Source organism: Trichechus manatus, unplaced genomic scaffold (assembly GCF_000243295.1).
Source record: "Trichechus manatus latirostris isolate Lorelei unplaced genomic scaffold, TriManLat1.0 scaffold00237, whole genome shotgun sequence".
In the NCBI taxonomy this organism is placed as follows: Eukaryota; Metazoa; Chordata; class Mammalia; order Sirenia; family Trichechidae; genus Trichechus; species Trichechus manatus.
This window is the reverse complement of record NW_004444173.1, coordinates 1,180,424-1,193,688: the sequence shown is the minus strand read 5'-3', so window position 1 is coordinate 1,193,688 and position 13,265 is coordinate 1,180,424.

The following is a 13,265-nucleotide window of genomic DNA, read 5'->3' as shown; positions in this document are numbered from 1 at the left end:
CAAGCAAGGTGGCATGGTCTGTCAGGAAGTGGTAGAGGTGACCTATGGAGCTAGTTGGGAGGGCAAAAGAAAAGGAAGAAAGGAAAAAAGAAAAAAAATTAAATTAAAAAAATGATGTAGCAGGCTGGAGCTGGGGTAGTGGCAGGCTGGTGGCTCTCTAGCTGAGTAGCATGGTGTGGCCCTTTGGGAAGAGGTTGAGGTGGTGTACAGGGCTAGGTTGAGGGGGGAAAGAAAAGGAAGAAGGGAAAAAATGACACCATGAGAGTCATCAGCTGGGGGTGAGGCAGATCTGTGTGGTGGTGGGCCAGTAGTTCTGTAGCTGAGTGGCATGGCACAGCCCATCAGGAAGGGGTTGAGGTGGGGTATAGGGCTAAGTGTGTGCAAAAAAGAAAAGGAAGAAAGGGAAATAAGCAAAAAAAGAGAATAAATGGCACGGTGGGAGCCAGCAGGTTGGGGCAGGGTGGACCCATGCTGTCAGCAGATTGTGGCTCTCTAGCCAAGCAGTGCAGTGTGGCTCATCAGGACGGGTAGTTGTGGTGTACTGGGCTAGGTGGGAGGGAGAAAGAAAAAGAAGAAAGGGAAAAATAAATAATATACGGTGTGGTAGGAGACAACGTGTGGGGCCAGGGCTGACCCAGGCTTGTGGTAGGCTGGTTGCTGTCTAGCAGAGCAATGCAATGTGGCTCATCAAGAAGAGGTGGAGGTGGTGTACAGGGTTAGGTGGGAGGGAAAATAAAAGGGGTAAATACAAGGGGGAAAAAGTGTCACTATGGGAGCCAGTGGCTAAGGGCAGGGTGAACATGGGATGGTGGCAGGCCAGTGGCTCTCTAGCCAAGTGGCGCAACATAGCCTGTTGGGAAGGGGTAGAAGTTGCATACGGGGCTAGATGGGAGGGTAAAATAAAAGGAAGAAAGGGAAAACAAGGAAAAAAGAAAAAAAAATGGTGTGGCAGAAGCTGTCATGTGAGGGGAGGGTAGATCTGAGGTGGCAGCAGTCAGGTGGCTCTCTATCTGAGTGTCAAGGCCTGGCCCATCGGGAAGGGACAGTGTGGTGTACAGGGCTAGATGGGAAGGAGAAAGAAAAGGAAGAAAGGGGAAAAAAATGGCATGGCAGGAGCCAGTGGCTGGGGGTGGTGGACCCAAAATGGTGGCGGGCCTGTGACTCTCTAGTTGAATGGCACGACGTGTCCTGTTGGGAATGGATGGGGGTGGCATATGAGGTAGAAGGGTGAGGAGTGGGAAAGCGTGTTTCTCTGGTTACCAGGTGCCCTGTCTTCTGTTGGGAGCTTTGTGAAATTATCTTCCCATACTCCCTGTCTGGGGTCCTTGCTGGCTGTGTTCCAAGATGCCGACTCTGCTGTGTTAGTTGGCAGGAAACCTCCACTTCGTATCTCTTTGATGTCTGTTTTCTGTCAGTTTCTTCTTCCATTCAGTTTTTGATCTAGGTATTTATCCCTTCATTTCATGTTTAGGTTTTCAGGATTGATGTTTGTATCTGTTCTACTTAGTTTTCTGGGTCTTTGTTGCAGAAGATCGACATGATGCATTTGTCTACAGTGCCATGTTGGCTCTGCCTCCTCTCTCCCTTGTCTTGATATGCTTCTTAGAACATGCTTCAATTTGTTTCCATTCGTCTTACATTGTAGTTTTATTAATAGACCACACCATGTATATCTGGCTGGTCATTATCAAACTTTTAATTATCAGCAATACTTAGCCTGGCATTGGGGAAAGGAGTGTTGGAATAGCAGACTCTCTTTGTGCCAAGGTAATATATAGTGACAAAAATATAGTCAATATTATAATAGAATTATAAATAATATAAATTTCAGGAAGTATAGATAGCACAATCTTCTTGGTTGATGGAGATATGCAAAATACGTACTCTTGATCAGCCATGAAATAAACAAAAAAATAATTTGAGAAGAATTATCATAATTCTTCTTCTGCTATCTATGATTATTTGTAAATTTTTGACATTTATTTCACACTACTTCACATGGAGCTTGCAGTAGCAAGTATCCCTATTTTTTTTCTACCAAGAATCCTAGTTTTGAACCTAGATTTGTCTCACTCTCAGAGCACATCTGCTATGACATTTTTTGTTCTTCTTTTCCTTCCCACAGAAACACATCTCACTCCTTCCTATCAAAGTTTTCTATTCTTAAAATCTTCATCAGAGCCAAACCCCATCCTTCCCATATACAGCCTTATTCTCTATGCCTTGAAGATTAAAAAAAAAAAAAGAAAGAAAGAAAAGCTTGTTGCTCAAGAATCTTTTTGGATGCGGAGAGCAAAGTTGCTGGTATATAGGTATGCAGGATAAGGCAAAATTATCACTTTTAATGCTGTGACTTTCAGCACTGGGAAGAGAGAAAGTAAGATTCCCATCACTTTTAGAATGGTTTAAAGTGATTTCAGATCCATGATTTTCTTTTTGTATATATGTGTAAAATGATTTCATACTGATTGGTGATGTAGTTCATAGAAAGTAGCAGGAAGAACAGATATTACCAGAAACCATATGGGCACGGAGTAACATTACATTATTGAATTTCCAGTCCAAAACGTCAGTTTTGCAATTTTGTTAGTATCATGGTCATGAATTGCACTAATAAAAGTCATGAAGGGACCAAAAAAATCAGACAACTGTTCCAAGTATATAGCTACCTTTTTTTTTTTTTAATACACTTACTGTGCCATGCCTGATGCTGGTTGCCTATCAATAATGCAGCTATTCTATATTAATAAATAAAATGAGTTACCACTATATTTGGGACTGTCTGATAAAATATAAAGGGGTGTGGGGAGGACCAGGATAAATTGATTTAATATGAATTGACTTGAAAATTTTTGCACACAATTACATTGTTTTAATTTTAGAGATGGAGTTTACTCTTTTGTTTGTCAGTTTGAGGTTGCTGTTCTTATGGCAAATAGAAGCACAAGAATGGTGAGTGGACACATGTAAAGACACCTAAATCTTTCTCTTGAAATTAGCATTCTCTTTTTCCATTCACATTCCATTGGCCAAAGAAGTCATTTGGCCAAGTTGATACCTGTGAGGTGGGAAAGTATACTTTGGTTCTAGTGAGGGGCACTGCAAAGTCACATGACAAACGGCATAAAAGTATACTACTATTACAGGGATGAAGGAAGGACTTTTTCACCATAATCCAATCTACTACAGAAATTACATAGTCACAATTCCTTCCTGGAGCCCTGGTGACATAATGGTTAAGCATTCAGCTGCTGACCAAAAGGTCCCTAGTTTGAATCCACCAGCCGCTCCTTGGAAACTGTATGGGGCAGTTCTCTATCCTGTAGGGTCGCTATGAGTAGGAATCGACTCCACGGCAATTTTTTTTTTTTTAAAACTATTCCTTCCTTTTGCACCTGTCTATCTACTTATTTATGATGACACAAAAACCAAAAAAAAAAAAAAAAAAAAAAAAAAAACCCTGCTGCTGTCGAGTTGATTCCAAGACTTACAGCGACCCTGTAGGACTGAGTAGAATTGCCTCATAGGGTTCCCAAGGAGGAACTGGTGGGTTCAAACTGCTGACCTTTTGGTCAGCAGCCGAGCGCCACCAGGGCTCTCTTACTCTACTTTCATGCAGCCAAAGAATGTCAGTACAAGTCATCCAACTCCTAGAAACAGTCTTTCTTCCAAATTTTGTGCAGGTCTATTCTTATCAAATTGAAAGAACCATTACATTCCAAAAAACAATGAGAGCCGTAAATCAGCAGGAAAATTTGAAAGTAAATTTACTAATTTAATTATGCTCACTAATACAACTTAACTTTTTTTTAAGAGTTACAACAAGAGTTTAAGTTTAACGACAAGAATTGTAAGCAATGTTTTAATTAGGTAAGTTCATTCATTGATCTAAAATATATGATTAATGCCTATTAAGTTTTATAATAGTGAATTGAGTTATAATGGTTAACAAATTATAATTCATCTTTGCTTTTATTGAGAACTATAAAAAGGATATGAGTAAGAGCAAAGAGGTTATTAGAAGCAATTTCTGAAATTTACATAAGAGATGATATGGTTATGTGAGATTGACTATAATGAATATGATAAAATGCAGTTTAAAAATATGTTAGGGTTTTGGAATAGATGGAACCATATGTTCATACAAGTTGAAGGATAGATTTCTAGGATATGTTTTTTTTTTAATCTTGAGCACATTTTAAAGAGATGAATATCAATAGAAGAGGAAAAATTTTAAGGGAGAAGTGAAAGATTTCTGAAGATGTGTAGTTACAGATGATTGTGAGACATCTCAGTATAGATTCAAAGTAGTCAGTTAAATCCATGATTTTGGACTTCAGAAAAGAGTTCAAAGGTGTACAGATAATGAAGAGAATCATCAGAATAATGATGATATTTAAAGTTATGGGACTAAATGAAATCAATTTGGAGGATTGTGGAAAATGACAATGCAGGAGGCATAGCATTGGAATTAACCCTAGGGAATTTCCACATTTAAATGTCAGGTATTAGAAATGAAGTATAAAAACGTGACTAAGAAAAAGGAGGCTAACAGGTAAATATATAATATCATGAAACTGACTAATAATTGATTTGAATAATTAGGGAATGGTTGGCTGTAGGTAATGCAGTTGGAATGATTAAGTAAGCCAAGGGCTAAAATTGATTTAATTAATTTACTAACAAACAGGACAAAATTTAATAAGAACAGTTGTGGTGAAGTGGTGGGAGCTGATTCTGAAATCTTGACTTTGCTGCCATTCTAAGAAGTTTGAAGTCTTAAGGCACTTATTATTTAACCCAGCAAACTTTTAAATTGAATTGATAGGGAAAGTCATTCCTGGGAAATGTGCCCTGTTAAGAGAGAAGTAGTTGTAAATTGCAACTTTTATTTTCTCATGATGAAAGCCCTTGATATAAATAAAAGCTTCATCGATCAGATATAAAATTAAAGATTAAATGTCAGTTTCACTAAAAAAAAATTTTGGATAGTCGGAGTGGAATGAAATAAAATCACCTTTGCCAGGCATGCAAATCTCTAGGGTAATATATTTACCTCAATATTGTATCCCGTATTTCATGATTCAAACATAGCATGAAATTATTTCTAGATTTAAAATGTTTTAGGGTGGTAGAAGAACCATGAAAAATTTAGTTGAATCTGGAATCTATAAAATAGTATTGTTAAAACAGGTTGCTTTTCAAACCTAATCTTCAATTTTCTTTTTCTTTCAGGAGAAAAAAATGGGGATATTGATCAACAGTCTGTGATGTATCAATCCCCTCCTCCTTGCCCTAAATTTCAAATACACAAAGCTATTAATCAAATAGAACAAGTTAACCCCTCATAACAAAGTCAAACTATCATTTTAAAAATATACATTTGTCATGGATTGAATCATGTCCTCCAAAAATGTGGGTCAACTCGGCTATGCCACGATTCCCAGTATTGTGTGGTTGTACTCTATTTTGTGATCTGATGTAATTGTCCTGTGTGTTGTAAATCCTAATCTCTGCCTGTGGTTAATGAGGTAGGATCAGTTTACATTACAGAGGATTATGTTACATTTGTTATGTTAATGAAGCAGGATTAAGATGGGATGCAACACTCTTATTCAGGTCACAGCCCTGATCCGTGTAAACAGAGTTTCCCTGGAGTGTGGCCCACATCACTTTTATCTTTTAAAAAAAAAAAAACAAACAAACCAATTGCCATCAAGTTGATTCCAACTCATAGTGACCGTACAGGACAGAGTAGAACTGCCCCATATGGTTTCCAAGGAGTTCCTGGTGGATTGGAACTGCCAACTTTTGGTTAGCAGCCGTAGCTGTTAACCACTACACCACCAGGGTTTCCAAGAGACAAAAGGAGGGATAAGGGAGCAGAGAGAGAGGGATCTACTACCAACAAGAAAAAAGAGCCTGGAGCGGAGCCTGTCCTTTGGACCTGAAGTACCCATGCTAAGAACCTCCTAGATCCAACAGGGGAAAATTCATACAAAGACACATGGAGATCTCCAAGGATCTTTGGGCCCACAGGTGTTGAAACGAGACATGGACCTTCCCCCAGAGCTGACAGAGACAGAAAACTTTCCCCTAGAGCTGGAACCCTGAATTCAGACTTCTAGCCTCCTAAACTGTGAGAGAATAAATTTCCATTTGTTAAAGTCATCCACTTTTGGTATTTCTGTCATAGCAGCACTAGATAACTAAGACAGCATTTTCCAGCAGTCTTTGAGGAAAGAAAATTGCAACATTGAAATTGAATGATAACATGCTTCTAAGGTTTCTGCTATAGTCCTTTTATTCTTTTGTTTGTTATTTGTTTGTTTCACTTCTGGGCTGGTGTTAGCATAGGTTCTAAGGAGCATGAACTCAGTACTTGGAGACTGGCTATGGTAGTTATGACAAACTCTAATTCTGCAGTTCTTAAGAATGTATTTACTTGAAGTTTTCAATGGGTTTGATGGAAAGTTTAGGTCAAGTTTTCAACAAGAAATACAATCTTTTCGAGTTCACAGATATACGTACAAATTTGCTATGATCTCAGAACTAATATTCAATAAAAAATACATTAAGTTAATAAACAGATAATACATTTTGATTAATAATTTGAGTAATTCAGTCTTCTAATTCATAATTGCTTTACTATTTTTGGTTTAATATAAAGTTTGCTCTTTCATTTCAATAATCAATATGGTTTTATTTGTTTAGATAGCTACAGATTTATTTATATTTGTTTATTCTACCTATTTATATAAAAGGAACATTCACAGAAAGCAAAAATTTCAACAGGACAGAAAAGTATAAAATGAAAAATAGAAGTCTTCTTCACTCTCCTTTCCAAAAATTACTACTATTTTATGGTCATCATAAATATATTATTTTTAACAATTAAGAATATTCTATTATTTTGAGATACTATACTTTATTTATTAACTCTGTCAATGATGTGCTTTGAATTGTTTTCCATGTTTGACCATCATCAGTAATGATTCATTGAAGATCCTTTTCCTATAACTTAATAGAATTCTGAGGAGTCCCTGGGTAGTGCAAATGGTTAAGTGCTTGGCGACTAACTTTAAGGTTGGCAGTTTGAATCCACCCAGAGGTGCCTGAGAAGAAGGGCCTGACAATGTACTTCTAAAAGATAAAACAAAATGCAGCATTTATAGAACAATATCATTAATATCACATTATAGGAAAATTTTGATGACTAGAAAGCAGTATGAAGAAATAAAGATCACGAGTAAAGGTAATTACATAGGGAATACAAAAAGTAATATCATTGCATTTATGGTATGTAACTCCTGTTTCCTATGTGATTTAAAAGATAGATAAATAAGTCAAACACTAATTATAAATTTATTTTAATTGTTACATAATATATAAAGATGTATTTTGTGACAACAACATAAACAGGGGGCACTGAGTTGGACAGAAGCAGAGTTAGTGTATACTATTGAAGCTACATTCTTATCAATTCAAACCAGATTGCTATAAATTTATGATGTTAACTGCTAAACACAAGATGTACATTAAAAAAAAACTAAGAAATCTACATAAAAGGAAATGAAGAGAAAATCAAAATCGTTTACTAAAAAAGTCAACAATACACAAAAAAGGCAATATTGGATGAACTGAGTAACAAAAATAGACATAAGAGATATAGAAAACAAATAGCACCATGGCATAAGTAAGTCCTTTATTGATAGTAATCATTTTAAATGTGCATGGATTAAACTAACTAGTTAAAGGACAGAGATTGGCAGAATGGTAAAAAAGTGATCAAACTATATACTGCTTACAAGAGGCTCACTTTCGACCCAAAGATGCAAACTGGTTGAAGGTGACGTGATAGTAAAACAATATTCCATGCAATTAGTAGGTAGCCAAAAAAAAAAAAAAAAAAAGCTGGGATGGCCATATTAATAACAAAGTAGATTTTAAGTCAATTTTTTTTCTTACAAGAAAAAACAAAGGTCATTTTAAGTTGATCAAAGTGTCAATTCATCACAAGATATAACAATTATAAACATATATGTTCCAAACAACAGAGCCCCAAAAAGATAAGCAGCAAACACAGACAGAATGGAAGGAAGAAATAGATAGCTCGTCAATATTCCACTTAACAGAACATCTAAATAAAAGGTCAATAAGGAAATAAAAAATTGAACAATATTATAAACCAGCTAGTCCTAACAGACGTATACAGAATACGCCACCAAACAATAGTAGAATATAGGTCCTTCTCAAGAGTACGTGGACCATTCTCCAGAATTGAGCATACATTATACCATGAAACAATTATCAATAAATTTAAAAAGATTGAAATAATACAAAGTACCTTCTCCAACTACAATTGAATGGAGCTAGAAATCAATAACGGAAGAAAAGCTGGAAAAAACATGGGAATTAAAGAGCACACTCTTAAAAAAACAATTCAACAAAGAAGAAATCACTATGACAATTACAAAATACTTGGCAACAAATAAAAACAAAAATGCAGCATACCAAAATTGAAGGGATGAAGATAAAACTGTGCCAAGAGGTAAATACACAGCTGTAAAACCTTATATTAAAAACTAAGGCATCTCAAATTAACCATCTAACTTTACACCTTAGGGAACTAGAAAAATATGAACAAATTACACCTAAAGCCAACAGAAAGAAGGAAGCATTAAGTGAGAGGAGAGAGAAACAATAGAGAACAGAAAAAATAAAAGAGAAAAGAAATGAAACCCGGAGTTGAGTCTTTGAAGAAATCAACAAAATCGACAAAATATTAACTTAAGAAAGAAAAAATCAGAGAAGATAAAAATAACTAAAATCAGAAATGAAAGTGGGGACACAATTATTGACCTTACAGAAATTAAAAGTATTGTAAGAGAATACTATGGGCAATTGTACACCAACAAAGTCGATAATTGAGATGAAATGGACAAAAATCTTGAAACACACAAATTACCTAAACTGATTAAAAAAGAAATAGAAAAGCTCAACAGATACATACTAAGAGATTGAATCAGTAATCAAAATCCACCCAACAAAAAAAGTCCAGGATTAAATGGCTTCACTACTGCATTATATAAACATTGAAAAAAGAAAATAAAAAATTAACATCAATCCTACTAAAATTTTTCCAAAACATAAAAAAGAAGGGAACACATTCTATGAGGCCATTGTAACTCTAAGGTGATACTTCCAAAAAAAAAAAAAAAAAATAGAAAAGAATACTACATACCAATATTCTTTATAAATATATATGCAAAAATTGTCAGCAAAATAGTATAAAGTGCAATCCAACAAGGATTAAAAGGGTTATAAACCATGAGAAAGTGGGATGTATCCCAGGAATACAAACCTAGTTCAGCATAAGAAAATTAATCAATGCAATACACAATACCAATACGAGAAAGACAGACAGAAAACAAACAACAAATATCTCAATACATGCAAAAAATAGTATTTGACAATTTAATATTTTGCTCATGATAAAAATGCAAAGAATACTAAGAATAGCAGGTAACATCCATAACATGATAAAGGGCATTTAAAAAAAAAAAAACACAACTAAATCACACTCAATGATCAAAGATAGAAAGTTTTCCTGAAAAAATTAGGAACGAGACAAGGATGCCTGCTTTACCACTGCTATTTAACATTGGATTAAAAATCCTAGTCAGAGCAATTAGGCAAAAATAAATAAAATAATAAAATAAAGTGTATACAAATCAGAAAAGAAGAAATAAAACTATCTGCATTTGCAGATTACATGATTTGATATACAGAAAATACACACACACATACACACTTAAGACTGTTGCTGTTGTGAAATGCTGTCGAGTCATTTCTGACTCATAGCAACCTGATATGACAGACTACAACTGCCTCATATGGTTTCCTAGGCTAATCTTTACAGGGGCAGATCACCAGCTCTTTTCTCCTGAGGCGTAGTTGGTGGGTTTGAACCACCAGTCTTTCCGTGAACAGGCAAGTGCTTAATCATTGCTCCGCCAGGGCTCTTTACACACAAGCCTACTAAAGCTTATATACAAATTCAGCAAAGTTGTAGGGTGTAAGATCAGTATGCAAAAATCAATTTTGCTTCCATATACCCGCAAGGAATAACCTGAAGAGAAATTTTTAAAAAATTCCATTTGCAATAGCATCCTATAAAATACCTAGGAGTACATATAATCAAGGGGAGAAAAAACTTGTATAGTGAAAATTAAAAAAAAATCACTGATAGAAGTTAAAGAATTAGTATATGACCCAGCAATTCCACCCCTAGGTATATACCTAAAGGAAAGGAAACCATATGTTCACACTGACAGTTGTACATGATGTTTACATCAGCATTATTTATAATAGCCAAAAGGAAGAAACAATCCAAATGTCCATCAATTTATGAATGGATAAACACACAATCAACTATTGTTCAGTCATAAAAATGAATGAAGTACTGATACATGCCACAACTTGGATGAATCTTAAAAACACTATGCTAAGTGAACAAAGTCAGACACAAAAAGTGATATCGTGTGATTATTTTATATGAAATATAGTTTTTTATATAAAATACTAAATAGACAAATCCACAGAAACAGAAAGCAGATTATGGATGTTCAGAGGGTATGAGGGGGAAGTGAAGAGATTAATTAGCAGGTGGAGAGTGTTCTTCTGGGTTGATGAAATATCTTGAAACTAGACAGAGATGGTGGTTGCACAACACTGCAAATGCACTAATTGCCACTGAATTGTACACTTTAAAGAGGCTATACGTTATATGAATTTCATCTCAGTAAAAAAAGGGAAAAAGTAAGCATAATCCAAAACCCACTGTGGTTGAGCTGATTCTGACTCTTCTAGAACTGCCCCATAGATTTTCCAAAGCTATAATCTTTATTGAAGCAGACTGCCACATCTTTCTCCAGCCAAATGTCTCCAGCTGAGCAACAGGTTGGTTCAAACTGCTGACCTTTAGGTTAGTAGCCAAGCGCTTAATCATTGAGCCATGAGGTCTTCTTAGTAAGTGCGAGCAGTCCCTGACTTACAACGGGGTTCCCTTCCAATGACTCCATCGCACATTGGTTCTGACATAAGTCAAATATTTTCTTTTATAGTTTTCATTATTACTGCCTTTTATTATCAGTGTCTTTATAATCCTATCTTCATTTGTCTTTAGGGTTTGGTAGGAGAATGATTACATCAGCAAATTAAGTGCTGTAACGCTGTATGTAGCACATATTACTAATCATACGGTGTACAAAAAAAAGCAAAAAAAGAATGGTTTTTTGAGGTTTGTAGTAACTCAAATGCTTAAAAAGTAGGGTACTGCATGTATGTACCAAAAGCCCACTGCCATCAAGCTGATTCTGACTCATAGCAACTCCATAGGGTTTCCAAGGCTGTAAATCTTTATGGAAGCAGATTGCCACGTCTTTCTTCCATGGAGCCCCTGATGGTTTGGAACCACCAGCTTTTAGGTTAGCAGTTGATTGCTTTAGTCACTGTGTCACCAGGGCTGCTTACCTGTACATAGTATTTATGAACTAATTATTTTGTTTGTCTTCTGTTATTCAGTTTTCTTATATAATTGGAACCACTGAGCCTTCTTCTAACTATATAGTTTTGCCTTTTCAGCATGTCACATATGTGGAGTCATACAGTGTTTTGTCTTTTGGAAGTCATTTATCAAAATGTCTTTGACAGTCAATATTTTTGCATGTCTCAATTTTTTTTATTCTGTTTTTTCCCCTTTTTTTATTGTTGCAGTTTAAATGAAGTTTACATTTCAAGTTAGTCTCTCATATAAAAATTTATACATACATTGTTATGTGACCCAAACTGCTCACCCCATACTGCGACAGCACACTCCTCCTTTCCATCCCTGATTCCCCATGTCCATTCAACCAGCTCCTAACACTCTCTGCCTTCCCATCTCACGTCCGGACAGAAGCTGCCCTTTGGTCTCTTGTATCTACTTGAGCTAAGAGGCACACTCCTCATGAGTATCACTTCATGTCCCACAGTCCAGTCCAATCCCTGTCTGAAGAGTTGGCCTCGGAAATTGTTTTATTTCTGGGCTGATAGAGAATCCAGGGACCATGCTTTCCAGGGTTCCTCCAGTCTCAGTCAGACCGTTAAGTCTGGTCTTCTTACTAGGTCTTGAGTTCTGCACCCCACCTTTCTGCTGCTTCATCAGGGACTCTGTGTTGTGTTCCCTGTCAGGGCAGTCATTGGTGGTAGCCGGGTGCCATCTAGTTCTTCTGATCTCAGGTTGATGAAGTCTCCGGTTTATGTGGCCCTCTCTGTCTCTTGGGCTAATACTTTCCTTGTGTCTTTGGTGTTCTTCATTCTCTTTTACTGCACATGGCTGGGATCAATTGATGCATCTTAGATGGCCACTTGCAAGCTTTTAATACCCCAGATGCCACTCACCAAAGTAGGGTGCAGAACATTTTCTTATTAAGCTTTGTTATGCCAATTGACCTAGATGTCCCCTGAAACCATGGTTCCCAGACCCCAGACCCTGCTGCTCTGTCTCTCAAAGTATTTGATTGTATTCAGGAAACTTCTTAGCTTTGGTTTAGTCCAGTTGTGCTGACTTCCCCTGTAGTGTGTAGTGTCCTTCCCTTCACCTAAGATAATTCTTATCTACTATCTACTAGTAAGTAACCCTCACCCTCCCTCCCCACCCTTGTAACCATCTAAGAATGTTTTCTTCTGTGCTTAAACCTTTTCTTGATTTCTTATAATGGCGGTCTTATACAGTATTTGTCCTTCTGTGACTAAGTAAATTCACTCAGCATAAGTTCCAGCTTCCTCCATGTTATGTTTCACAGCTTCATCATTGTTCTTTATCATTGCATAATATTCCATTGTGTGGATATACCATAATTTGTTTATCCATTCATCCGTTGATGGGCATCTAGGTTTTTTCTATCTTTTTGCTATTGCGAGCAGTGCCGCGATGAACACGGGTGTGCATATATCTATTCGTGTGACCGCTCTTACTTCTCTAGGATATATTCCAAGGAGAGGGATAGCTGGATCAGATGGTACTTCTATTTCTAGCTTTTTAAGGAAGCTCCAAATCAATTTCCAAAGTGGTTGTACCATTTTACATTCCCATCAACAGTGTATAAGTGTTCCAGTCTCCCCACAAGCTCTCCAGCATTTATTATTTTGTGTTTTTTGGATTAGTGCTAGCCTTGTTGGGGTAAGATGATATCTCATTGTAGTTTTGATCTGCATTTCTC